Source organism: Rhinoraja longicauda, chromosome 4 (genome assembly GCF_053455715.1).
Source record: "Rhinoraja longicauda isolate Sanriku21f chromosome 4, sRhiLon1.1, whole genome shotgun sequence".
In the NCBI taxonomy this organism is placed as follows: Eukaryota; Metazoa; Chordata; class Chondrichthyes; order Rajiformes; family Arhynchobatidae; genus Rhinoraja; species Rhinoraja longicauda.
In genome coordinates this window covers 280044-306580 of record NC_135956.1, presented here as the reverse complement: position 1 = coordinate 306580, position 26537 = coordinate 280044, and the positions used below count along the sequence as shown (strand labels likewise).

Sequence of the window (26537 nt, the reverse complement as noted above, 5' to 3'; positions counted from 1 at the left end):
GGAAAGGGGGGAGGGGGGGAGGGGGGAGGGGGGAGGGGGGGGAGGGGGGAGGGAGAGAGGGGGAGGGTTGAAAGAGCATCCCTCTCCCCATCAGGACTGCCTCCTCCATCGACTCCTTTAAGTCCAGGCTCAAAACCTATTTCTACTCCCTAGCTTTTGAGGCTAATTGAGGAGGTACTGTGAACTGTTTGGGAGGGGAGGGGAGGGGGGAAGGGGGGAAGGAGGGGGACCTCCCCTTTTCCCAGTTCCCCTCTTTCCCCGTTGGGCCTGTCCTCGTAGGGTTTCCATTGTAACCGGGAGGACGGGAGGGAGGGAAGGGTGAGGGAGGGAGGAGGGAGGTGTGGAGGGAGGAGGGAGGTGTGGAGGGAGATGGGGAAGGAGGGGGGAGGGGAGGGGGTAGGGGGAGGGAGAGGGGAGGGAGGGAGTGGGGTAGGGGGAGGGAGGGGGAGGGTAAGGGGGAGGAGGGGGACCTCCCCTTTACCCAGTACCCCTCTTTCCCCGTTGGGCCCGTCCTCGTAGGGTTTCCATTGTAACCGGGAGGAGGGGAGGGAGGGAAGGGGGAGGGAGGGAGGAGGGGGGAGGGAGGGGAGGGGGGAAGGGGGGAGTGAAGGGGTAGGGGGAGGGAGGGGGAGAGGGGAGGGGGGGTAGGGGGGAGGGGGGAGGGAGGGGGAAGGGGGGAGGGAGGGGGATCTCCCCTTTTCCCAGTACCCCTCTTTCCCCGTTGGGCCCGTCCCTGTAGGGTTTCCATTGTAACCGGGAGGGGTGGAGGGATGGTGGAAGGAGGGGGGAGGGGGAGAGGGATGGAATGGTGGAGGGAGGGGGGAGGGAGTGGGGGAGGGTGGGATGGAGGGAAGGAGGGAGGGAGGGAGTTAGGGGCTGAGTGGTGATGGAGGTTGGGATTGAGGGGGGAGGGAGGGGGGGAGGGAGTGGGGATGGAGGTGGGAAGGAGGGGGGAGGAAGGGGTTGATGGGGGAAGTGGGACCTCCCCTTTTCCCAGTACCCCTCTTTCCCCCACCACCAAGCCCCCTCCGCAACGACCCCTGTTGTCCCCAGTCCCCATTCACAGACCCCCCCCCCCCCATTCTCTCTCTCCCCATACACACTCTCAGTGCTTTTTTCGAAACACTTGCCCCGGTGGCCCACGAGCATATGGGCCCAATGCTGATCTGTGTATGTTAAGTGACTTGCAATAAAAAAATATACTTTAAAAAGAGATAAGTGCTTTTTAAGTGCTTGTTTTGAAACATTCGCGGTCACATAGTGCTTCTCACTGTAGCACCCATCTCAAGTGTGCCCGTTGGGCCCGTCCTCGTAGGGTTTCCATTGTAACCGGGAGGAGGGGAGGGAGGGAAGGGGGAGAGAGAGAGGTGTGGAGGGAGGAGGGGAGGGGGAGGGAGGGGGTAGGGGAGGGGAGGGGGGGAAGGGGAGGGGGGGAAGGCGGGAGGGAGAGAGGGGGAGGGGGAGGGAGAGAGGGGGAGGGGGAGGGAGGGGGGAGGGGAAGGGCGGAGGGAGGGGGACCTCCCCTTTTCCCAGTACCCCTCTTTCCCCATTGTGCCCGTCCTCGTAGGGTTTACATTGTAACCGGGAGAAGGGGAGGGAGGGAAGGGGGAGGGGGGGAGGAGGGAGGTGTGGAGGGAGGAGGGGAGGGGGAAGGGGGAAGGGGAGTGGGGGGAGGGAAGGGGGAGGGAGGGGGGAGGGGAGGGGAGGGTGGAAGGGGAGGGCGGAAAGGGGGGGAGGGGGGAAAGGGGGGAGGGGGGAGGGAGAGAGGGGGAGGGTGGAAAGAGCATCCCTCTCCCCATCAGAACTGCCCCCTCCATCGACTCCTTTAAGTCCAGGCTCAAAACCTATTTCTACTCCCTAGCGTTTGAGGCTCATTGAGGAGGCGCTGTGAACTGTTTGCGTGCCACTGTATGTTTCATTTTTTCCTTAGTACCTAATCAGATGTACAGCACTTTGGTCAACGTGGGTTGTTTTTAAATGTGCTGTACAAATAAAATGGACTTGACTTGACAGCTCTTCGCAACAATGTAGCACAGGGGCATTGTGACGTCACACGCTGAATACCGCTGGGGGGGGGGAAGGGGGGTCAGCTCGAGTCCATCTCACAGGGGCATTGTGACATCACAATCTGCACCGCAGCGCCCCCCTTCTGTCAAAACTTCGATAAATCAGGGGGGGCAGCACTTTTAAACCTCTGTAACTTAAAAAATATGCGTCCGAATTAAATAAAAATATCATTTTCCAGCAGCGAACCGCATGCTGATTAAGGCGGTACAAAAATCGTGGCGCTACGGTTCACCGTTTTGCCGGAATTGCCGTATTCAGCCGACATCAGTGTTATATATATATATAACACAAGATCTGAGTTTTAGTAGTATATAGATAGATAGACTAGCACAAGTGTGCCCGTTGGGCCCGTCCTCGTAGGGTTTCCATTGTAACCGGGAGGATGGGAGGGAGGGAAGGGGGAGGGAGGGGGGGAGGGGAGGGTGGAGTGGAGGGGGGAGGGGAGGGGGAAGGGGGGGGAGGGGGATGGGGAGGGAGAGGGGAGGGAGGGGGGAGGGAGGGAGGGTCTATTTTACTTTAAAATAAACAGCGTTCTTTGTTGAAAAGGAAATAAACTTATCTATAGAGCATCAGCTTTTTTAAAATAAATAAAATCAAACTTAATGAAAATCACATTCCTCATTTTAAATAAATGTCTTTGTTATAAATGAAATCAAACAGCGGGAGAGGCGACGGCGACTACACCTCCCGGCGGTCAGCGCTGCTGGGACGGGAGGGAGGGAGGGATAAGGGAGGGAGGAGAGTGGGGAGGGAGGGGGACCTCCCCTTTTCCCAGTACTCTTCTTTCCCAAACCACCAAGCCCCCTGTTGTCCCCCTCCCCAGTCCCCATTCTCAGACCCCCCCATTCTCTCTCCCCCAGATACACTCTTACTCTACCCCCCCCCCCCCTTTCCCCAGCACACCCCTTTCCCCGTTGGGCCCGTCCTCGTAGGGTTTCCGTTGTAACTGTGAGACAGGGAGGGAGGGGGGAGGGAGGGAGGAGGGAGGTGTGGAGGGAGGAGGGGAGGGGGAGGGAGGGGGGGAGGGGAGGGGAAGGGGGGAGGGGGAGGTGGAGGGAGGGGAGAGGGAGAGGGGGAGGGGTGGGGGGAAGGGGGAGGGAGGGAGGGTGGAAGGGGGAGGGAGGGAGGTGTGGAGGGAGGAGCGGAGGGGGAGGGAGGGGAGGGGGGAGGGGGGGGAAGGGGGGGAGGGAGAGGGAGGGGGGGAGGGAGAGGGGGGGAGGGGGGGAGGGAGAGGGGGGGAGGGGGAGGGAGGGGGAAGGGCGGAGGGAGGGGGACCTCCCCTTTTCCCAGTACCCCTCTTTCTCCGTTGGGCCCGTCCTCGTAGGGTTTACATTGTAACCGGGAGGAGGGGAGGGAGGGAAGGGGGAGGGAGGGTGGAGGGAGGAGGGGAGGGGGAGCGGAGGGGGGAGGGGGAAGGGGGGAGGGAGGGGGTTAGGTGGGGAGGGAGGGGGAGGGGAGGGGAGGAGGGGAGGGAGGGAAGGGGGAGGGAGGGAGGAGGGAGGTGTGGATGGAGGAGGGGAGGGGGAGGGAGGGGGGGAGGGGAGGGGGGAAGGGAGGGGAGGGGGGAGGGAGAGGGGTAGGGGGGAGGGGAAGGGAGGGGGACCTCCCCTTTTCCCAGTACCACTCTTTCCCCGTTGGGCCCGTCCTCGTAGGTCTTCCATTGTAACCGGGAGGAGGGGAGGGAGGGAAGGGGGAGGGAGGTAGGAGGGAGGTGTGGAGGGAGGAGGGGAGGGGGAGGGAGGGGAGGGGTGGGGAAGGGGAGGGAGAGGGGAGGGAGGGGGGTTAGGGGGGGAGGGGGAGGGAGGGGGAGGGGAGGGGAGTGGGGGAGGGGGGAAGGGGGAGGGAGAGGGGTAGGGGAGGAGGGGGAGGGAGGGGATGGGGGAAGGGGGGAGGGAGGGGGACCTCCACTTTTCCCAGTACCCCTCTTTCCCCGTTGGGCCCGTCCTCGTAAGGTTTCCATTGTAACCGGGAGGAGGGGAGGGAGGGAAGGGGGAGGGATGGAGGAGGGAGGTGTGGAGGGAGGAGGGGAGGGGGAGGGGAGGGGGGAAGGGGGGAGGGTGAGGGGAGGGAGGGGGGAGGGGAGGGGGACCTCCCCTTTTCCCAGTACCACTCTTTCCCCGTTGGGCCCGTCCCCGTAGGGTTTCCATTGTAACTGGGAGGCGGGGAGGGAGGGGGGAGGGAGGGAGGAGGGGAGGGGGATGGAGGGGGGGAGGGGAGGGGAGGTGGGAAGGGAAGGAGGGGAGGGGGGAAGGGGGGAGTTGGAGGGAGGGGGGAGGGAGGGGGGAGGGGAGGGGGAAGGGGGGAGGGAGGGGTTGAGGGGGGATGGGGGACCTCCCCTTTCTTTTTTCGAAACACAACTTTAAAAAACAATCAGTTTCCTTTCGCTACAATGTAGCACAAGCATTGTGACGTCACCAGCTGAAGACCTTTGAAAAAAAAGGTTAAAAATAAAAAGATGTAAATTTGTAAAGAGCAGACACCCAATAGCAGCTGCTTGTCCATTGTGACATCACACGCTGAAGACTAAATCCGCACCGCAGCGCCCTCTATAGAAACTTCAATATGGGGGGGGGCAGCGCTTTAAAACCTCTGTAACTTTAAAAACATACGAACAAATTAAATGAAAATATCGCGGCCGGTTAGACGGGAGGTTGGTGATCAAGGAGGTGCAAAAACCGTGGCGCCACGGTTTACCGTTTTGCCGGAATCACTGATATATACACAAATCCGGATACAAACCTACAAGATCTGAGTTTTAATAGTATACTAGCACGAGTGTGCCCGTTGGGCCCGTCCTCGTAGGGTTTCCATTAAAACGGGAGGGGAGTGGGGGGGGGAGGGAAGGGGGAGGGTGGGGGGAGGAAAGGGGAGGGTGGGGGGAGGGAAGGGGGAGGGAGGGAGAAGGGAAGGGGGAGGGAGGGGGGAGGGGAGGGGGGAAGGGTGGGATGGGGGAGGGAGAGGGGAGGGAGGGGGGTAGGGAGGAGGGAGGGGGGAGGGAGGGAGGGGAGGGGAGGGGGAGGGAGGGGGAGGGGAGGGGGGAGGAAGGGGGACCTCCCCTTTTCCCAGTACCCCTCTTTCCCCGTTGGGCCCGTCCTCGTAGGGTTTCCATTGTAACCGGGAGGAGGGGAGGGAGGGAAGGGGGAGGGAGGGAGGAGGGAGGTGTGGAGGGAGGAGGGGAGGGGGAGGGAGGGGGAGGGGAGGGGGAGGGGAGGGTGGGAGGGAGAGGGGGGGTGAGGGGGAGGGAGGGGGAGGGAGGGAGGGGGGGAAGGGAGGGGGGAGGGAGGGGGACCTCCCCTTTTCCCAGTACCCCTCTTTCCCCGTTGGGCCCGTCCTCGTAGGGTTTCCATTGTAACCGGGAGGAGGGGAGGGAGGGAAGGGGGAGGGAGGGAGGAGGGAGGTGTGGATGGAGGAGGGGAGGGAGAGGGGGAGGGGAGGGGGAAGGGAGGGGAGGGGGGAGGGAGAGGGGTAGGGGGGGAGGGGGAGGGAGGGGGGAGGGGAGGGGGAAGGGGGGAGGGAGGGGGACCTCCCCTTTTCCCAGTACCCCTCTTTCCCCGTTGGGCCCGTCCTCGTAGGGTTTCCATTGTAACCGGGAGGAGGGGAGGGAGGGAAGGGGGAGGGAGGTGTGGAGGGAGGAGGGGAGGGGGAGGGAGGGGAGGGGTGGGGAAGGGGAGGGAGAGGGGAGGGAGGGGGTTAGGGGGGATGGGTAGGGAGAGGGGAGGGGAGTGGGGGAGGGGGAAAGGGGGGAGGGGGAGGGAGAGGGGTAGGGGGGGAGGGGGGAAGGGGGGAGGGAGGGAGGGGTACCTCCACTTTTCCCAGTACCCCTCTTTCCCCGTTGGGCCCATCCTCGTAAGGTTTCCATTGTAACCGGGAGGAGGGGAGGGAGGGGGGAGGGAGGGAGGAGGGGAGGGGGATGGAGGGGGGGGGGAGGGGTGGGGAGGGGGGAGGGGGAAGGGGGAGGGAGAGGGGAGGGAGGGGGTAGGGAGGGGGAGGGAGGGGGACCTCCCCTTTTCCCAGTACCCCTCTTTCCCCGTTGGGCCCGTCCCCGTAGGGTTTCCATTGTAACTGGGAGGCGGGGAGGGAGGGAGGAGGGGAGGGGGATGGAGGGGGGGGAGGGGGGAAGGGGTGGGAGGGGAGGGGGAAGGGGGGAGTTGGAGGGAGGGGGGAGAGGAGGGGGGAAGGGAGGAGGAAGGGGTTGAGGGGGGAAGGGGGACCTCCCCTTTCTTTTTGCGAAACACTTGCCCCGGTGGCCCACGAGCATAGGGGCCCAATGCTGATCTGTGTATGTTAAATGACTTGCAATAAAAAACACAACTTTAAAAAACATTCTGTTGCCTTTCGCTACAATGTTGCAACCATCTCACACAAGCATTGTGACGTCACAAGCTGAAGACCTTGAAAAAAAAGGTTAAAAATAAAAAGATGTAAATTTGTAAAGAGCAGACACCCAATAGCAGCTGCTTGTCCATTGTGACATCACACGCTGAAGACTAAATCCGCACCGCAGCGCCCTCTATAGAAACTTCAATATGGGGGGGGGGGGCAGTGCTTTAAAACCTCTGTAACTTAAAAAACATACGAACAAATTAAATGAAAATATCGCGGCCGGTTAGACGGGAGGTTGGTGATCAAGGCGGTGCAAAAACAGTGGCGCCACGGTTTACCGTTTTGCCGGAATCACTGATATATACACAAATCCCGATACAAACCTACAAGATCTGAGTTTTAATAGTATACTAGACCAAGTGGGCCCGTTGGGCCCGTCCTCGTAGGGTTTCCATTGTAACCGGGAGGTGGGGAGGGAGGGGGGAGGGAGGGGGAGGGGGACCACCTGTTTTCCCAGTACCCCTCTTTACCCGTTGTGGGATGGGAGGGGGGAGGGAGAGGGGAGGGAGGGGGTAGGGGGAGGGAGGGGGGAGGGAGGGAGGGAGGGGAAGGGGGAGGGGGGAAGGGGAGAGGGAAGGGGGGGAGGGAGGAGGACCTCCCCTTTTCCCAGTACCCCTCTTTCCCCGTTGTGCCCGTCCTTGTAGGGTTTCCATTGTAACCGGGAGGCGGGGAGGGAGGGGGGAGGGAGGGAGGAGTGGAGGGAGGAGGGGAGGGGGAGGGAGGGGGAGGGGAGGGGGAGGGGAGGGGGAGGAGAGGGGGGAAAGGGGGAGGGAGAGGGGAGGGAAGGGGGTAGGGGTGGAGGGGGGAGGGGGACCACCTGTTTTCCCAGTACCCCTCTTTCCCCGTTGTGCCCGTCCTCGTAGGGTTTCCATTGTAACCGGGAGGCGGGGAGGGAGGGGGGAGGGAGGGAGGAGGGAGGTGTGGAGGGAGGAGGGGAGGGAAAGGGGGGGAGGGGAGGGGGGAAGGGGGATAAGGGGGGAGGTGGAGGGAGGGGAGAAGGGGGGAGGATGGGGGAACTCCCCTTTTCCCAGTACCCCTCTTTCCCCGTTGGGCCCGTCCTCGTAGGGATTCCATTGTAACCGGGAGGAGGGGAGGGAGGGAAGGGGGAGGGAGGGAGGAGAGGAGGGAGGGGGAAGGGGAGGGCGGAAAGGGGGGGAGGGGGGAAAGGGGGGAGGGGGAAAGGGGGGAGGGAGAAGGGAAGGGGGGGAGGGAGGGGGAGGGGGGAGGTAGGGGAGGGGGGAAGGGGGAGGAAGGGGGACCTCCCCTTTTCCCAGTACCCCTCCTTCCCCGTTGGGCCCGTCCTCGTAGGGTTTCCATTGTAACCGGGAGGGGAGGGAGGGAAGGGGGAGGGAGGGAGGAGGGAGGTGTGGAGGGAGGAGGGGAGGGGGAGGGAGGGGGAAGGGGGGAGTGAGGGGGTAGGGGGGAGGGAGGGGGAGGGAGGGGGAGAGGGGAGGGGGGTTAGGGGGGAGGGGGAGGGAGGGAGGGGGAAGGGGGGAGGGAGGGGCTCTCCCCTTTTCCCAGTACCCCACTTTCCCCGTTGGGCCCGTCCTCGTAGGGATTCCATTGTAACCGGGAGGAGGGGAGGGAGGGAAGGGGGAGGGAGGGAGGAGGGAGGAGGGGAAGGAGGGGGGAAGGGGAGGGCGGAAAGGGGGGGAGGGGGGGAAAGGGGGGAGGGGGGAGGGAGAGAGGGGGAGGGTGGAAAGAGCATCCCTCTCCCCATCAGAACTGCCCCCTCCATCGACTCCTTTAAGTCCAGGCTCAAAACCTATTTCTACTCCCTAGCGTTTGAGGCTCATTGAGGAGGCGCTGTGAACTGTTTGCGTGCCACTGTATGTTTCATTTTTTTCCTTAGTACCTAATCAGATGTACAGCACTTTGGTCAACGTGCGTTGTTTTTAAATGTGCTATACAAATAAAATGGACTTGACTTGACAGCTCTTCGCAACAATGTAGCACAGGGGCATTGTGACGTCACACGCTGAATACCGCTGGGGGGGGAAGGGGGGTCAGCTCGAGTTCATCTCACAGGGGCATTGTGACATCACAATGAAGAATAAATCCGCAGCGCAGCGCCCCCCTTCTGTCAAAACTTCGATAAATCAGGGGGGGCAGCACTTTTAAACCTCTGTAACTTAAAAAATATGCGTCCGAATTAAATAAAAATATCATTTTCCAGCAGCGAACCGCATGCTGATTAAGGCGGTACAAAAGTCGTGGCGCTACGGTTCACCGTTTTGCCGGAATTGCCGTATTCAGCCGACATCAGTGGAATATATATATATATATTCAAGATCTGAGTTTTAATAGTATACTAGACCGAGTGGGCCCATTGGGCCCGTCCTCGTAGGGTTTCCATTGTAACCGGGAGGGGAGGAAAGGGGGAGGGTTGGGGGAGGGAAGGGGGAGGGAGGAGGGGAGGGAGGGGGGGAAGGGAGGGGGAGGGAGAAGGGAGGGAGGGGGGTAGGGGGGAGGGAGAGGGGGGGATGGGAGGGGGGAGGGGAGGGGGGGAGGGAGGAGGGAAGGGGGGGAGGGAGAGGGGAGGGAGGTGGGTAGGGGGGAGGGAGGGAGGGGGACCTCCCCTTTTCCCAGTACCCCTCTTTCCCCGTTGGGCCCGTCCTCGTAGGGTTTCCATTGTAACCGGGAGGAGGGGAGGGCGGGAAGGGGGAGGGAGGGAGGAGGGAGGTGTGGAGGGAGGAGGGGAGGGGAGGGAGGGGGGAGGGGGGGAAGGGGAGGGGGGAAGGGGGGAAGGGGGAGGGAGAGGGAGAGGGGAGGGAGGGGGGATGGGAAGGGGGGAGGGAGGGGGACCTCCCCTTTTCCCAGTACTCCTCTTTCCCCGTTGGGCCCGTCCTCGTAGGGTTTCAATTGTAACCGGGAGGGGAGGAGGGAGGGTGGAAGGAGGGGGGAGAGGGATGGAAGGGTGGAGGGAGGGGGGGAGGGATTGGGGAGGGAGGGATGGAGGGAGGGGGGAGTTAGGGGGGAGGGGGGAGGGAGTTGGGGAGGGAGGGGGAGGAGGGGGGGAGGGAGTGGGGATGGAGGTGGGAAGGAGGGGGGATGAAGGGGTTGAGGGGGGAAGGGGGACCTCCCCTTTTCCCAGTACCCCTCTTTCCCCGTTGGGCCCGTCCTCATAGGGTTTCCATTGTAACCGGGAGGGGGGGAGGGAGGTGTGGAGGGAGGTGTGGAGGGAGGAGGGGAGGGGGAGGGAGGGGGGGAGGGGAGGGGGGAAGGGGAGGGGGGAGGGGGTAGGGGGGAGGGGAGGGAGGGGGACCTCCCCTTTTCCCAGTACCCCTCTTTCCCCGTTGGGCCCGTCCCCGTAGGGTTTCTATTGTAACCGGGAGGGGGGAGGGAGGATGGAAGGAGGGGGGAGGGGGAGAGGGATGGAAGGGTGGATTGATTGGGGGAGGGAGGGATGGAGGGAAGGAGGGAGGGGGGGAGTTAGGGGGGAGGTTTGAGGGAGGTGGGGAGGGAGGGGGAGGGAGTTGGGGAGGGAGGGGGAGGAGGGGGGGAGGGAGTGGGGATGGAGGTGGGAAGGAAGGGGTTGAGGGGTGAAGGGGGACCTCCCATTTTCCCAGTACCCCTCTTTCCCCCACCACCAAGCCCCCTCCGCAACGACCCCTGTTGTCCCCCTCCCCAGTCCCCATTCTCAGACCCCCCCCCCATTCTCTCTCTCCCCCAGACACACTCCAAGTGCTGTTTCGCAACACTTGCCCCGGTGGCCCACGAGCATAGAGGCCCCATGTTGATCTGTGTATGTTAAGTGACTTGCAATAAAAAAGACTACTTGAAAACAGTGGTTTAAAGTGGTTTAAAGTGCTGTTTTTGCTACATTCGCGGTCATTTAGTGCTTCTCACGACCACGGTCATTTAGTGCTTCTCACTGCGATCTGTTAGTGGTGCTTTTCGAAACAATGTAGCAACCATCTCAAACAAGCATTGGGAGGATGGGAGGGACGGAAGGGGAGGGAGGGAGGAGAGAGGTGTGGAGGGAGGAGGGGAGGGAGGGGGAAGGGGAGGGGGGAACGGGGGGAAGGGGGAGGGAGAGGGGAGGGAGGGGGGATGGGATGGGGGAAGGGGGGAGGGAGGGGGACCTCCCCTTTTCCCAGTACCCCTCTTTCCCCGTTGGGCCCGTCCTCGTAGGGTTTCCATTGTAACCGGGAGGAGGGGAGGGAGGGAGGAGGGAGGTGTGGAGGGAGGAGGGGAGGGGGGGAGGGGAGGGGGGAAGGGGGAGGGAGAGGGTTAGGGGGGAGGGGGATGGGGGAGGGGGTAAGGGGAGGGAGGGGGACCTCCCCTTTTCCCAGTACCCCTCTTTCCCCGTTGGGCCCGTCCCCGTAGGGTTTCCTTTGTAACCAGAAGGGGGGGAGGGGAGGGTGGAAGGAGGGGGGAGGGGGAGAGGGATGGAAGGGTGGAGGGAGGGGGGGAGGGATGGAGGGAAGGAGGGAGGGGGGGAGTTAGGGGAGGAGGGGTGAGGGAGGTGGGGAGGGAGTTGGGGAGGAGGGGGGGAGGGAGTGGGGATGGAGGTGGGAAGGAGTGGGGAGGAAGGGGTTGAGGGGGGAAGGGGGGGAGGGAGGGAATAGGGGCCCCATGCTGATCTGTGTATGTTAAGTGACTCGCACAACTATAAAAAACTGGCAGTTGCTTTTCGCAACAATGTTGCAAACCATCTCACACAAGCATTGTGACGTCACAAGCTGAAGACCTTGAAAAAAAAGGTCAGAAAAAAAATTATGTAAATTTAAAACCGAGCTGATCTCTCATTGGTGCACGGGTGCCATTGTGACATCACGCGCTGAAGCCCCTTCAAGAAAAGGGTTAGAAATGAGAAATTTTAACTTTAATATCTCTCTAGCTTTAAAAAGGTAGCTTCAATTTGAACGAAAGTACTTACAATAGTTGCCCATGTTAATGGTGAATATGGCGGTACAAAAATCGTAGCGCTTTGGTGTACCGTCTGGGAGGAGTAGGGTTTGTAAGTTATGGACAGAAATCTTCGGAATCTTCCGTACAAACATACGGAATCTTCCGTATATACATACGGAATGTTGGACCGCAGAGTTTTAGTAGTATACTAGACCGAGTGGGCCCGTTGGGCCCGTCCTCGTAGGGTTTCCATTGTAACCGGGAGGGGAGGAAAGGGGGAGGGTTGGGGGAGGGAAGGGGGAGGGAGGAGGGGAGGGGAGGGGGGGGAGGGAGAGGGGAGGGAGGGGGGTAGGGGGGAGGGAGGGGGGAGAGGGGGGGATGGGAGGGGGGAGGGGAGGGGGGAAGGGAGGAGGGAAGGGGGGGAGGGAGAGGGGAGGGAGGTGGGTAGGGGGGAGGGAGGGAGGGGGACCTCCCCTTTTCCCAGTACCCCTCTTTCCCCGTTGGGCCCGTCCTCGTAGGGTTTCCATTGTAACCGGGAGGAGGGGAGGGCGGGAAGGGGGAGGGAGGGAGGAGGGAGGTGTGGAGGGAGGAGGGGAGGGGAGGGAGGGGGGAGGGGAGGGAGGGGGGTAGGGGGGAGGGGGAGGGAGGGGGAGGGAGAGGGGATGGGGGAGGGGAGGGGGAAGGGGGGAGGGAGGGGGACCTCCCCTTTTCCCAGTACTCCTCTTTCCCCGTTCGGCCCGTCCTCGTAGGGTTTCCATTGTAACCGGGAGGGGGGGAGGGAGGGAGGAGGGAGGTGTGGAGGGAGGTGTGGAGGGAGGAGGGGAGGGGGAGGGAGGGGGGGAGGGGAGGGGGAGGGGGGAAGAGGGGTAGGGGGGAGGGGAGGGAGGAGGGGAGGGAGGGGAACTCCCCTTTTCCCAGTACCCCTCTTTCCCCGTTGGGCCCGTCCCCGTAGGGTTTCCATTGTAACCGGGAGGGGGGGAGGGAGGGTGGAAGGAGGGGGAGAGGGGTGGAAGGGTGGAGGGAGGGGGGGAGGGAGTGGGGGAGGGTCGGATGGAGGGAAGGAGGGAGGGGTGAGTTAGGGGCTGAGTGGTGATGGAGGTTGGGATTGAGGGGGGAGAGAGTGGGGATGGAGGTGGGAAGGAGGGGGGAGGAAGAGGTTGAGGGGGAAGTGGGACCTCCCCTTTTCCCAGTACCCCTCTTTCTCCCACCACCAAGCCCCCACCGCAACGACCCCTGTTGTCCCCCTCCCCAGTCCCCATTCTCAGACCCCCCCCATTCTCTTGGAATAAAAAAAAATACTTTTTTTAAAAAAGTGCTTTTTAATTGCTTGTTTTGAAACATTCGCGGTTCAGTGCTTTTTTAAAAAACATTCGCGGTTAAGTGCTGGTTTTGAAACATTCGCGGCTACTTAGTGCTTCTGTCAGTTGCTTTTCGAGGGAGGGAGTAGGGAGGTGTGGAGGGGGGAGGGGAGGGGGAGGGAGGGGGGAGGGGAGGGGGGAAGGGGGGGAGGGAGAGGGGAGGGAAGGGGGTAGGGGGGAGGGGGAGGGAGGGGGGAGGGGGGAAGGGGAGGGAGGGGGGAAGGGGAGGGGGAGGGAGGGGGGGAGGGAGAAGGGAGGGAGGGGGGAGTGAGGGGGGAGGGAGGGGGGAGGGAGGGGGGAGGGAGGGGAACCTCCCATTTTCCCAGTACCCCTCTTTCCCCATTGGGCCCGTCCTCGTAGGGTTTCCATTGTAACCGGGAGGAGGGGAGGGAGGGTGGAAGGAGGGGGGAGGGGGAGAGGGATGGAATGGTGGAGGGAGGGGGGAGGGAGTGGGGGAGGGTGGGATGGAGGGAAGGAGGGAGGGGGGGAGTTAGGGGCTGAGTGGTGAAGGAGGTTGGGATTGAGGGGGGAGGGAGGGGGGAGGGAGTGGGGATGGAGGTGGGAAGGAGGGGGGAGGAAGGGGTTGAGGGGGGAAGTGGGACCTCCCCTTTTCCCAGTACCCCTCTTTCCCCCACCACTAAGCCCTCTCCGCAACGACCCCTGTTGTCCCCCTCCCCAGTCCCCATTCTCAGACCCCCCCCCCCCCCCATTCTCTCTCTCCCCCAGACACACTCTCAGTGCTTTTTTCGAAACACTTGCCCCGGTGGCCCACGAGCATAGGGGCCCAATGCTGATCTGTGTATGTTAAGTGACTTGCAATAAAAAAAAATACTTTAAAAAAAGATAAGTGCTTTTTAAGTGCTTGTTTTGAAACATTCACGGTCACATAGTGCTTCTCACTGCGATCTGTTAGTGGTGCTTTTCGAAACAATGTAGCACCCATCTCAAACAAGCATTGGGAGGATGGGAGGGAGGGAAGGGGAGGGAGGGAGGAGAGAGGTGTGGAGGGAGGGGGGAAGGGGAGGGGGAACGGGGGGGGAGGGAGAGGGGAGGGAGGGGGGATGTGATGGGGGAAGGGGGGAGGGAGGGGGACCTCCCCTTTTCCCAGTACCCCTCTTTCCCCGTTGGGCCCGTCCTCGTAGGGTTTCCATTGTAACCAGAAGGGGGGGAGGGAGGGTGGAAGGAGGGGGGAGGGGGAGAGGGATGGAAGGGTGGAGTGAGGGGGGGAGGATGGAGGGAAGGAGGGAGGGGGGGGGGGAGTTAGGGGAGGCGGGGTGAGGGAGGTGGGGAGGGAGTTGGGGAGGAGGGGGGGAGGGAGTGGGGATGGAGGTGGGAAGGAGTGGGGAGGAAGGGGTTGAGGGGGGAAGGGGGGGAGGGAGGGAATAGGGGCCCCATGCTGATCTGTGTATGTTAAGTGCCTCGCACAACTTTAAAAAACTGGCAGTTGCTTTTCGCAACAATGTTGCAACAATCTCACACAAGCATTGTGACGTCACAAGCTGAAGATGTAAATTTAAAACCGAGCTGATCTCTCATTGGTGCACGGGTGCCATTGTGACATCACGCACTGAAGCCCCTTCAAGAAAAGGGTTAGAAATGAAAATTTATACTTTAATATCTCTCTAGCTTTAAAAAGGTAGCTTCAATTTGAACGAAAGTACTTACAATAGTTGCCCACGTTAATGGTGAATACGGCGGTACAAAAATCGTAGCGCTTTGGTGTACCGTCTGGGAGGAGTAGGGTTTGGCCCCTTCAAGAAAAGTGTTAGAAATGAAAATTTAAACTTTAATATCTCTCTAGCTTTAAAAAGGTAGCTTCAATTTGAACGAAAGTACTTACAACAGTTGCCCACGTTAATGGTGAATACGGCGGTACAAAATTGTAGCGCTTTGGTGTACCGTCTGGGAGGAGCAGGGTTTGTAAGTTATGGACAGAAATCTTCGGAATCTTCCGTATATACACACGGAATCTTCCGTATATACATACGGAATGTTGGACCGCAGAGTTTTAGTATTATACTAGACCGAGTGGGCCCGTTGGGCCCGTCCTCGTAGGGTTTCCATTGTAACCGGGAGGGGAGGAAAGGGGGAGAGTTGGGGGAGGGAAGGGGGAGGGAGGAGGGGAGGGAGGGGGGGAGGGGAGGGGGGGAGGGAGAGGGGAGGGAGGGGGGTAGGGGGGAGGGAGGGGGGAGAGGGGGGGATGGGAGGGGGGAGGGGAGGGGGGAAGGGAGGAGGGAAGGGAGGAGGGAAGGGAGGAGGGAAGGGGGGGAGGGAGAGGGGAGGGAGGTGGGTAGGGGGGAGGGAGGGAGGGGGACCTCCCCTTTTCCCAGTACCCCTCTTTCCCCGTTGGGCCCGTCCTCGTAGGGTTTCCATTGTAACCGGGAGGAGGGGAGGGCGGGAAGGGGGAGGGAGGGAGGAGGGAGGTGTGGAGGGAGGAGGGGAGGGGAGGGAGGGGGGGAGGGGAGGGAGGGGGGTAGGGGGGGAGGGGGGAGGGAGGGGGAGGGAGAGGGGATGGGGGAGGGGGAAGGGGGGAGGGAGGGGGACCTCCCCTTTTCCCAGTACTCCTCTTTCCCCGTTGGGCCCGTCCTCGTAGGGTTTCCATTGTAACCGGGAGGGGGGGGAGGGAGGGAGGAGGGAGGTGTGGAGGGAGGTGTGGAGGGAGGAGGGGAGGGGGAGGGAGGGGGGGAGGGGAGGGGGAGGGGGGAAGAGGGGTAGGGGGGAGGGGAGGGAGGAGGGGAGGGAGGGGAACTCCCCTTTTCCCAGTACCCCTCTTTCCCCGTTGGGCCCGTCCCCGTAGGGTTTCCATTGTAACCGGGAGGGGGGGGAGGGAGGGTGGAAGGAGGGGGAGAGGGGTGGAAGGGTGGAGGGAGGGGGGGAGGGAGTGGGGGGAGGGTCGGATGGAGGGAAGGAGCGAGGGGTGAGTTAGGGGCTGAGTGGTGATGGAGGTTGGGATTGAGGGGGGAGAGAGTGGGGATGGAGGTGGGAAGGAGGGGGGAGGAAGAGGTTGAGGGGGAAGTGGGACCTCCTCTTTTCCCTGTACCCCTCTTTCTCCCACCACCAAGCCCCCACCGCAACGACCCCTGTTGTCACCCCTCCCCAGTCCCCATTCTCAGACCCCCCCCATTCTCTTGGAATAAAAAAAAATACTTTTAAAAAAAAAGTGCTTTTTAATTGCTTGTTTTGAAACATTCGCGGTTAAGTGCTTTTTTAAAAAACATTCGCGGTTAAGTGCTGGTTTTGAAACATTCGCGGCTACTTAGTGCTTCTGTCAGTTGCTTTTCGAGGGAGGGAGTAGGGAGGTGTGGAGGGGGGAGGGGAGGGGGAGGGAGGGGGAGGGGAGGGGGGAAGGGGGGGAGGGAGAGGGGAGGGAAGGGGGTAGGGGGGAGGGGGAGGGAGGGGGGAGGGGGGAAGGGGAGGGAGGGGGGAAGGGGAGGGGGAGGGAGGGGGGGAGGGAGAAGGGAGGGAGGGGGGAGTGAGGGGGGAGGGAGGGGAACCTCCCATTTTCCCAGTACCCCTCTTTCCCCATTGGGCCGTCCTCGTAGGGTTTCCATTGTAACCGGGAGGAGGGGAGGGAGGGTGGAAGGAGGGGGGAGGGGGAGAGGGATGGAATGGTGGAGGGAGGGGGGAGGGAGTGGGGGAGGGGTGGGATGGAGGGAAGGAGGGAGGGGGGGAGTTAGGGGCTGAGTGGTGAAGGAGGTTGGGATTGAGGGGGAGGGAGGGGGGAGGGAGTGGGGATGGAGGTGGGAAGGAGGGGGGGAGAAGGGGTTGAGGGGGGAAGTGGGACCTCCCCTTTTCCCAGTACCCCTCTTTCCCCCACCACCAAGCCCCCTCCGCAACGACCCCTGTTGTCCCCCTCCCCAGTCCCCATTCTCAGACCCCCCCCCCCCCCCCCATTCTCTCTCTCCCCCAGACACACTCTCAGTGCTTTTTTCGAAACACTTGCCCCGGTGGCCCACGAGCATAGGGGCCCAATGCTGATCTGTGTATGTTAAGTGACTTGCAATAAAAAAAAATACTTTAAAAAAAGATAAGTGCTTTTTAAGTGCTTGTTTTGAAACATTCACGGTCACATAGTGCTTCTCACTGCGATCTGTTAGTGGTACTTTTCGAAACAATGTAGCACCCATCTCAAACAAGCATTGGGAGGATGGGAGGGAGGGAAGGGGAGGGAGGGAGGAGAGAGGTGTGGAGGGAGGGGGGAAGGGGGAGGGGGAACGGGGGGGAGGGAGAGGGGAGGGAGGGGGGATGGGATTGGGGAAGGGGGGGAGGGAGGGGGACCTCCCCTTTTCCCAGTACCCCTCTTTCCCCGTTGGGCCCGTCCTCGTAGGGTTTCCATTGTAACCGGGAGGAGGGGAGGAGGGGAGGAGGTGTGGAGGGAGGAGGGGAGGGGGGGAGGGAAGGGGGAGGGAGAGGGTTAGGGGGGAGGGGGAGGGGGGAGAGGGGGACTTCCCCTTTTCCCAGTACCCCTCTTTCCCCGTTGGGCCCGTCCCGTAGGGTTTCCTTTGTAACCAGAAGGGGGGAGGGAGGGTGGAAGGAGGGGGGGAGGGGGGAGAGGGATGGAAGGGTGGAGGGAGGGGGGGAGGGATGGAGGGAAGGAGGGAGGGGGGGGGGAGTTAGGAGAGGAGGGGTGAGGGAGTGGGGAGGGAGTTGGGGAGGAGGGGGGGAGGGAGTGGGGATGGAGGTGCGAAGGAGTGGGGAGGAAGGGGTTGAGGGGGGAAGGGGGGGAGGGAGGGAATAGGGGCCCCATGCTGATCTGTGTATGTTAAGTGACTTGCACAACTTTAAAAAACTGGCAGTTGCCTTTCGCAACAATGTTGCAACAATCTCACACAAGCATTGTGACGTCACAAGCTGAAGATGTAAATTTAAAACCGAGCTGATCTCTGATTGGTGCACGGGTGCCATTGTGACATCACGCGCTGAAGCCCCTTCAAGAAAAGGGTTAGAAATGAAAATTTAAACTTTAATATCTCTCTAGCTTTAAAAAGGTAGCTTCAATTTGAACGAAAGTACTTACAATAGTTGCCCATGTTAATGGTGAATATGGCGGTACAAAAATCGTAGCGCTTTGGTTGTACCGTCAGGGAGGAGTAGGGTTTGTAAGTTATGGACAGAAAACTCTTCGGAATCTTTGCGTACATACACATATACATCCATACATTACGGAATGTTGGACCGCAGAGTTTTAGTAGTATATAGATAGATAGATAGACTAGACAAAGTGGGCCCGTTGGGCCCGTCCTCGTAGGGTTTCCATTGTAACCGGGAGGCGGGGAGGGAGGGGGGAGGGAGGGGGGAGGGGGACCACCTGTTTTCCCAGTACCCCTCTTTCCCCGTTGTGGGATGGGAGGGGGGAGGGGAGGGGGGAGGGAGAGGGGAGGGAGGGGGTAGGGGGGAGGGGAGGGAGGGGAGGGAGGGGAGGGGGAAGGGGAAGGGGGAAGGGGGGAGGGAAGGGGGGGAGGGAGGAGGACCTCCCCTTTTCCCAGTACTCCTCTTTCCCCGTTGTGCCCGTCCTTGTAGGGTTTCCATTGTAACCGGGAGGCGGGGAGGGAGGGGGGAGGGAGGGGGGAGGGAGGGAGGAGTGGAGGGAGGAGGGGAGGGGGAGGGAGGGGGGAGGGGAGGTGGAGTAGAGTGGGGAAAGGGGGAGGGAGAGGGGAGGGAAGGGGGTAGGGGTGGAGGGGGGAGGGGGACCACCTGTTTTCCCAGTACCCCTCTTTCCCCGTTTTGCCCGTCCTCGTAGGGTTTCCATTGTAACCTGTAGGCTGGGAGGGAGGGGGGAGGGAGGGAGGAGGGAGGTGTGGAGGGAGGAGAGGAGGGAAAGGGGGGGAGGGGAGGGGGAAAGGGGGGGAAGGGGGGGAAGGGGGGGAAGGGGGAGGTGGAGGGATGGGGGAAGGGGGGAGGATGGGGGAACTCCCCTTTTCCCAGTACCCCTCTTTCCCCGTTGGGCCCGTCCTCGTAGGGTTTCCATTGTAACCGGGAGGAGGGGAGGGAGGGAAGGGGGAGGGAGGGAGGTGTGGAGGGAGGAGGGGAGGTACCACGTAAAGACCCAACCAATCGGGCGCTAACAGGGAGGGTGAAACCCAATGAAAAAAACCGCGTTTTTACTTTAAAATAAACAGCGTTCTTTGTTGAAAAGGAAATAAACTTATCTATAGAGCAGCAGCTTTTTTAAAATAAATAAAATCAAACTTAATGAAAATCACATTCCTCATTTTAAATAAATGTCTTTGTTATAAATGAAATCAAACAGCGGGAGAGGCGACGGCGACTACACTTCCGCTTCGGGGAGAGGAGGGGGGGAGGGAGGGAGAGGAGGAGGGGGGGAGGAGGAGGGGGGGAGAGGAGAGGGGGAGAGGAGAGGGGGAGAGGAGAGGGGGGAGAGGAGAGGGGGGAGAGGAGAGGGGGAGGGGAGAGGGGGGGAGGGGAGAGGGGGGAGTGGAGAGAGGGGAGAGGAGAGAGGGGAGGGGGAGAGGAGAGGGGGGAGAGGAGAGGGGAGAGGGGGGAGAGGAGAGGGGGGAGAGGAGGGGAGAGGGGGGAGAGGAGGGGAGAGGGGGGAGAGGAGAGGGGTGAGAGGAGAGGGGGAGAGGAGAGAGGGAGAGGAGAGGGGGAAGGGGAGAGGGGAGAGGGGGAGAGGAGAGGGGGGAGAGGAGAGGGGGAAGAGGAGAGGGGGAAGAGGAGAGGGGAGAGAGGAGAGGAGAGGGGGGGAGAGAGGAGAGGGGTCTATTTTACTTTAAAATAAACAGCATTCTTTGTTGAAAAAGAAATTAAACTTATCTATAGAGCAGCAGCTTATGTCTTTGTTATAAATGAAATTAAACTTATGTGAAATAAATGTTCTTTTGTTAAAAAAGAAAGTAAACTTATCTATGAAATCTCTGTCTTTTATCTTTTTTTTAAAAATAAAATTAAATGCAATGGAAATCTCGTACCGTTTAAAATAAATGTAATTTTTCTGTTGGAAATGATAAGAAACTTATCTATAAATATTCTTTCTGTATTTCAATTAAACTGCCCTCCTGAGCGATGCTGGAGCCTGTCCTCAACCAGCAGCAGCACGGTGGACTGTTGGTTACGGCAGTTGGTGTCAGTTCAAATCAACTGCTCCACCCACATCGAGTGTAAGGTTGGAGCCAATCACTGCACCCCACGTAGAGACCCAGCCAATCGGGCGCTAACAGGGAGGGTGGAGCCAATCACTGCACCCCACGTAGAGACCCAGCCAATCGGGTGCTAACAGGGATGGTGGAGCCAATCACTGTACCCCACGTAAAGACCCAACCAATCGGGCGCTAACAGGGAGGGTGAAACCCAATGAAAAAAACCGCGTTTTTACTTTAAAATAAACAGCGCTCTTTGTTGAAAAGGAAATAAACTTATCTATAGAGCAGCAGCTTTTTTAAAATAAATAAAATCAAACTTAATGAAAATCACATTCCTCATTTTAAATAAATGTCTTTGTTATAAATGAAATCAAACAGCGGGAGAGGCGACGGCGACTACACTTCCGCTTCGGGGAGAGGAGGAGGGGGAGAGGAGGGGGGGGGAGAGGAGGGGGGGGGGAGAGGAGGGGGGGGAGAGGAGGGGAGGAGGGGGGGAGGGGGGGAGGGGGGGGAGGGGGGGAGGGGGAGGAGGGGGGGAGGGGGGGGAGGGGGGGAGGGGGGAGGGGGGGAGGGGGGGAGGGGGGGGAGGGGGGGAGGGGGAAGGGGGGGAGGGGGGAGGAGGGAGGAGGGAGGGGGAGAGGAGGGAGGGGGAGAGGAGGAGGGGGGAGAGGAGGAGGGGGGAGAGGAGGAGGGGGGGAGGAGGGGGGGAGAGGAGGGGGAGAGGAGGGGGGAGAGGAGAGGGGGGAGAGGAGAGGGGGGGAGGGGAGAGGAGAGGGGAGAGGAAAGAGTGGAGGGGGAGAGGAGAGGGGGGAGAGGGGGGAGAGGAGAGGGGGGAGAGGAGAGGAGAGGGGGGGGAGAGAGGAGAGGAGAGGGGGGAGAGAGGAGAGGTGTCTATTTTACTTTAAAATAAACAGCATTCTTTGTTGAAAAAGAAATTAATCTTATCTATAGAGCAGAAGCGGGAGAGGCGACGGCGACTACACTTCCCGGCGGTCAGCGCTGCGGGGAAGGGAGGGAGGGAGGGATGAGGTAGGGAGGAGAGGAGAGTGGGGAGGGAGGGAGGGGGGAGAGGGGAGGAGAGGGGGAGGGAGGGTGTAAGGGAGGGGGGAAGGGGGGGGAAGGGAGGGGAAAGGGAGGGGGGAAGGGAGGGGGAGGGGGGAGGGAAGGGGGAGAGGAGAGGGGGGGAGAGGAGAGGGGGGCAGAGGAGAGGGGGGAGAGGAGAGGGGGGGAGAGGAGAGGGGGGAGAGGAGAGGGGGGGAGAGGAGAGGGGGTGAGAGGAGGGGGGGAGAGGAGGGGGGAGAGGAGGGGGGGAGAGGAGGGGGGGAGGAAGGGGGCAGAGGTGGGGGGAAGGGGAGGGAGAGGGGAGGGGAGGGGGGAGGGGGTGGGAGGGAGGGGGAGGGGGGAGGGGGACCTCCCCTTTTCCCAGTACCCCTCTTTCCCCGTTGGGCCCGTCCTCGTAGGGTTTCCATTGTAACCGGGAGGAGGGGAGGGAGGGAAGGGGGAGGGAGGGAGGAGGGAGGTGTGGAGGGAGGAGGGGAGGGGGAGGGAGGGGAGGGGGGAAGGGGGAGTGAGGGGGTAGGGGTGAGGGGGAGGGAGGGGGGAGGGAGGGGGGAGGGAGGGGGAGAGGGGAGGGGGGGTAGGGGGGAGGGGGGAAGGGGGAGGGATGGGAGGGGGAAGGGGGGAGGGAGGGGGCTCTCCCCTTTTCCCAGTACCACTCTTTCCCCGTTGGGCCCGTCCTCGTAGGGATTCCATTGTAACCGGGAGGAGGGGAGGGAGGGAAGGGGAAGGGAGGGAGGAGGGAGGAGGGGAGGGAGGGAGGAGGGGAGGGAGGGGGGAAGGGGAGGGCGGAAAGGGGGGGAGGGGGAAAGGGGGGAGGGGGGAAGGGGGAGGGAGAGGGGAAGGGGGAGGGGGAGGGAGGGTGGAGGTAGGGGAGGGGGAGGGAGGGAGGAGGGAGGAGGGGAGGGAGGGGGGAAGGGGAGGGCGGAAAGGGGGGGAGGGGGGTAAGGGGGGAGGGGGGAGGGAGAGGGGAAGGGGGGGAGCGGGAGGTAGGGGAGGGGGAGGGAGGGAGGAGGGAGGAGGGGAGGGAGGGGGGAAGGGGAGGGCGGAAAGGGGGGGAGGGGGAAAGGGGGGAGGGGGGAGGGAGAGGGGAAGGGGGGGAGGGGGGAGGTAGGGGAGGGGGAGGGGGGAAGGGGAAGGGAGGGGCACAGGGGCATTGTGACGTCACACGCTGAATACCACGGGGGGGGGGAAGGGGGGTCTGCTCGAGTTCATCTCACAGGGGCATTGTGACATCACAATGAAGAATAAATCCGCAGCGCAGCGCCCCCCTTCTGTCAAAACTTCGATAAATCAGGGGGGGCAGCACTTTTAAACCTCTGTAACTTAAAAAATATGCGTCCAAATTAAATAAAAATATCATTTTCCAGCAGCGAACCGCATGCTGATTAAGGCGGTACAAAAATCGTGGCGCTACGGTTCACCGTTTTGCCGGAATTGCCGTATTCAGCCGACATCAGTGGAATATATATATATAGATACAACATCTGAGTTTTAATAGTATATAGACTAGCACAAGTGTGCCCGTTGGGCCCGTCCTCGTAGGGTTTCCATTGTAACCGGGAGGATGGGAGGTAGGGAAGGGGGAGGGAGGGGGGGAGGGGAGGGTGGAGGGGAGGGAGGGGGGGAGGGGAGGGTGGAGTGGAGGGGGGAGGGGAGGGGGAAGGGGGGGAGGGGGATGGGGAGGGAGAGGGGAGGGAGGGGGTGGGGAGGGAGGGGGTGGGGGGGAGGGTCTATTTTACTTTAAAATAAACAGCGTTCTTTGTTGAAAAGGAAATAAACTTATCTATAGAGCATCAGCTTTTTTTAAATAAATAAAATCAAACTTAATGAAAATCACATTCCTCATTTTAAATAAATGTCTTTGTTATAAATGAAATCAAACAGCGGGAGAGGCGACGGCAACTACACCTCCCGGCGGTCAGCGCTGCTGGGACGGGAGGGAGGGAGGGATGAGGGAGGGAGGAGAGTGGGGAGGGAGGGGGACCTCCCCTTTTCCCAGTACTCTTCTTTCCCAAACCACCAAGCCCCCTGTTGTCCCCCTCCCCAGTCCCCATTCTCAGACCCCCCCATTCTCTCTCCCCCAGATACACTCTTACTCTCCCCACCCCCTTTCCCCAGCACACCCCTTTCCCCGTTGGGCCCGTCCTCGTAGGGTTTCCATTGTAACCGTGAGGCAGGGAGGGAGGGGGGAGGGAGGGAGGTGTGGAGGGAGGAGGGGAGGGGCAGGGAGGGGGGGAGGGGAGGGGGAGGGGGGAAGGGGGGAAGGGGGGGAGGTGGAGGGAGAGGGGGAGGGGTAGGGGGAAGGGAGGAAGGGTGGAAGGGGGAGGGAGGGGGACCTCCCCTTTTCCCAGTACCCCTCTTTCCCCGTTGGGCACGTCCTCGTAGGGTTTCCATTGTAACCGGGAGGAGGGGAGGGAGGGAAGGGGGAGGGAGGGAGGAGGGAGGTGTGGAGGGAGGAGCGGAGGGGGAGGGAGGGAGGGGAGGGGGGAGGGGAGGGGGGGAAGGGGGGGGGAGGGGGGAGGGAGAGGGGGGGAGGGGGGAGGGAGGGAGGGGGAGGGGAAGGGCGGAGGGAGGGGGACCTCCCCTTTTCCCAGTACCCCTCTTTCTCCGTTGGGCCCGTCCTCATAGGGTTTACATTGTAACCGGGAGGAGGGGAGGGAGGGAAGGGGGAGGAGGGAGGTGTGGATGGAGGAGGGGAGGGGGAGGGAGGGGAGGGGTGCGGAAGGGGAGGGAGAGGGGAGGGAGCGGGTAGGGGGGGATGGGGAGGGAGGGGTAGGGGAGGGGAGTGGGGAAGGGGGGGAGGGGGGAGGGAGAGGGTTAGGGGGGAGGGAGAGGGGTAGGGGGGGAGGGAGAGGGTTAGGGGGGAGGGAGAGGGGTAGGGGGGAGGGAGGGAAGGGGGGAAGGGGGGTGGGAGGGGGTAGGGGGGGAGGGAGGGGGACCTCCCCTTTTCCCAGTACCCCTCTTTCCCCGTTGGGCCCGTCCTCGTAGGGTTTCCATTGTAACCGGGAGGGGAGTGGGGGGGAGGGAAGGGAGGAGGGAGGTGTGGAGGGGGAGGGGAGGGAGGGCGGAGGGGAGGGGGGAAGGGAGGGGAGGGGGGAAGGGGGGGAGGGGGGAGGGGAGGGAGGGGGGAGGGGAGGGAGGGGGGAGGGGAGGGAGGGGGACCTCCCCTTTTCCCAGTACCCCTCTTTCCCCGTTGGGCCCATTCCCGTAGGGTTTCCATTGTAACTGGGAGGCGGGGAGGGAGGGAGGGAGGAGGGGAGGGGGATGGAGGGGGGGAGGGGAGGGGAGGGGGAAGGGGTGGGAGGGGGGAAGGGGTGGGAGGTGAGGGGGGAAAGGGGGAGTTGGAGGGAGGGGGAGAGGGGAGGGGGAAGGGGGGAGGGAGGGGTTGAGGGGGGAAGGGGGACCTCCCCTTTCTTTTTTCGAAACACTTGCCCCGGTGGCCCACGAGCATAGGGGCCCCATGCTGATCTGTGTATGTTAAATGACTTGCAATAAAAAACACAACTTTAAAAAACAATCAGTTTCCTTTCGCTACAATGTAGCACAAGCATTGTGACGTCACCAGCTGAAGACCTTTGAAAAAAAAGGTTAAAAATAAAAAGATGTAAATTTGTAAAGAGCAGACACCCAATAGCAGCTGCTTGTCCATTGTGACATCACACGCTGAAGACTAAATCCGCACCGCAGCGCCCTCTATAGAAACTTCAATATGGGGGGGGGGCAGCGCTTTAAAACCTCTGTAACTTTAAAAACATACGAACAAATTAAATGAAAATATCGCGGCCGGTCAGCCGGGAGGTTGGTGATCAAGGCGGTGCAAAAACCGTGGCGCCACGGTTTACCGTTTTGCCGGAATCACTGATACATACACAAATCCCGATACAAACCTACAAGATCTGAGTTTTAATAGTATATAGATACTAGACCAAGTGGGCCCGTTGGGCCCGTCCTCGTAGGGTTTCCATTGTAAACGGGAGGAGGGGAGGGACGGAAGGGGGAGGGAGGGAGGAGGGAGGTGTGGTGTGAGGAGGGGAGGGGGAGGGGGAGGGGGGAAGGGGTTAGGGAGGGGGGATGGGAGGGTGGAAGGGGGATGGAGGGGGACTTCCCCTTTTCCCAGTACCCCTCTTTCCCCGTTGGGCCCGTCCTCGTAGGGTTTCCATTGTAACCGGGAGGGGAGGGAGGGAAGGGGGAGGGAGGGAGGAGGGAGGTGTGGATGGAGGAGGGGAGGGGGAGGGAGGGGGGGAGGGGAGGGGAGGGGGAAGGGAGGGGAGGGGGAGGGAGAGGGGTAGGGGGGAGGGGGAGGGAGGGGGGTGGGGAGGGGGTAAGGGGGGAGGGAGGGGGACCTTCCCTTTTCCCAGTACCCCTCTTTCCCCGTTGGGGCCCGTCCTCGTAGGGTTTCCATTGTAACCGGGAGGAGGGGAGGGAGGGAAGGGGGAGGGAGGTAGTAGGGAGGTGTGGAGGGAGGAGGGGAGGGGGAAGGAGGGGAGGGGTGGGGAAGGGGAGGGAGGGGGTGGGGGGGAGGGGGAGGGAGGGGGAGGGGAGGGGGAGGGAGAGGGGTAGGGGGGGAGGGAGAGGGGTAGGTGGGGAGGGAGAGGGGTAGGGGGGAGGGAGGGGAGGGGGGAAGGGGGGAGGGAGGGGGACCTCCACTTTTCCCAGTACCCCTCCTTCCCCGTTGGGCCCGTCCTCGTAGGGTTTCCATTGTAACCGGGAGGAGGGGAGGCAGGGAAGGGGAAGGGAGGGAGGAGGGAGGTGTGGAGGGAGGAGGGGAGGAGGGGAGGGGGAGGGGGAAGGGGGGAGGGACAGGGGAGGGAGTGGGTAGGGGGGAGGGAGGGGAAGGGGGAGGAAGGGGGAGGGAGGGGGACCTCCCCTTTTCCCAGTACCCCTCTTTCCCCGTTGGGCCCGTCCCCGTAGGGTTTCCATTGTAACTGGGAGGGAGGGGGGAGGGAGGGAGGAGGGGAGGGGGATGGAGGGTGGGAGGGGAGGGGGGAAAGGGTGGGAGGGGAGGGGGGAAGGGGTGGGAGGGGAGGGGGGAAGGGGGGAGTTGGAGGGAGGGGGGAGGGGGGAAGGTGGGAGTTGGAGGGAGGGGGGAGGGAGGTGGGGAGGGGAGGGGGAAGGGGGGAGGAAGGGGTTGAGGGGGGAAGGGGGACCTCCCCTTTCTTTTTTCGAAACACTTGCCCCGGTGGCCCACGAGCATAGGGGCCCCATGCTGATCTGTGTATGTTAAATGACTTGCAATAAAAAACACAACTTTAAAAAACAATCAGCTGCCTTTCGCTACAATGTTGCAAACATCTCACACAAGCATTGTGACGTCACCAGCTGAAGACCTTGGAAAAAAAGGTTAAAAATAAAAAGATGTAAATTTGTAAAGAGCAGACACCCAATAGCAGCTGCTTGTCCATTGTGACATCACACGCTGAAGACTAAATCCGCACCGCAGCGCCCTCTATAGAAACTTCAATATGGGGGGGGGCAGCGCTTTAAAACCTCTGTAACTTTAAAAACATACGAACAAATTAAATGAAAATATCGCGGCCGGTCAGCCGGGAGGTTGGTGATCAAGGCGGTGCAAAAACCGTGGCGCCACGGTTTACCGTTTTGCCGGAATCACTGATACATACACAAATCCTGATACAAACCTACAAGATCTGAGTTTTAATAGTATACTAGAACAAGTGTGCCCGTTCAAAGCGGGCCCGTTGGGCCCGTGCCCACA

General features: G+C 61.4%; 1 protein-coding gene across 1 annotated transcript in view; it reads right to left on the bottom strand.

Annotated features, from left to right (window-relative positions):
* Positions 1–26537, bottom strand: part of LOC144592542 (uncharacterized) — a 57777-nt gene that overhangs the window by 30455 nt on the left and 785 nt on the right. The gene's annotated exons all lie outside the window — the stretch shown is intronic.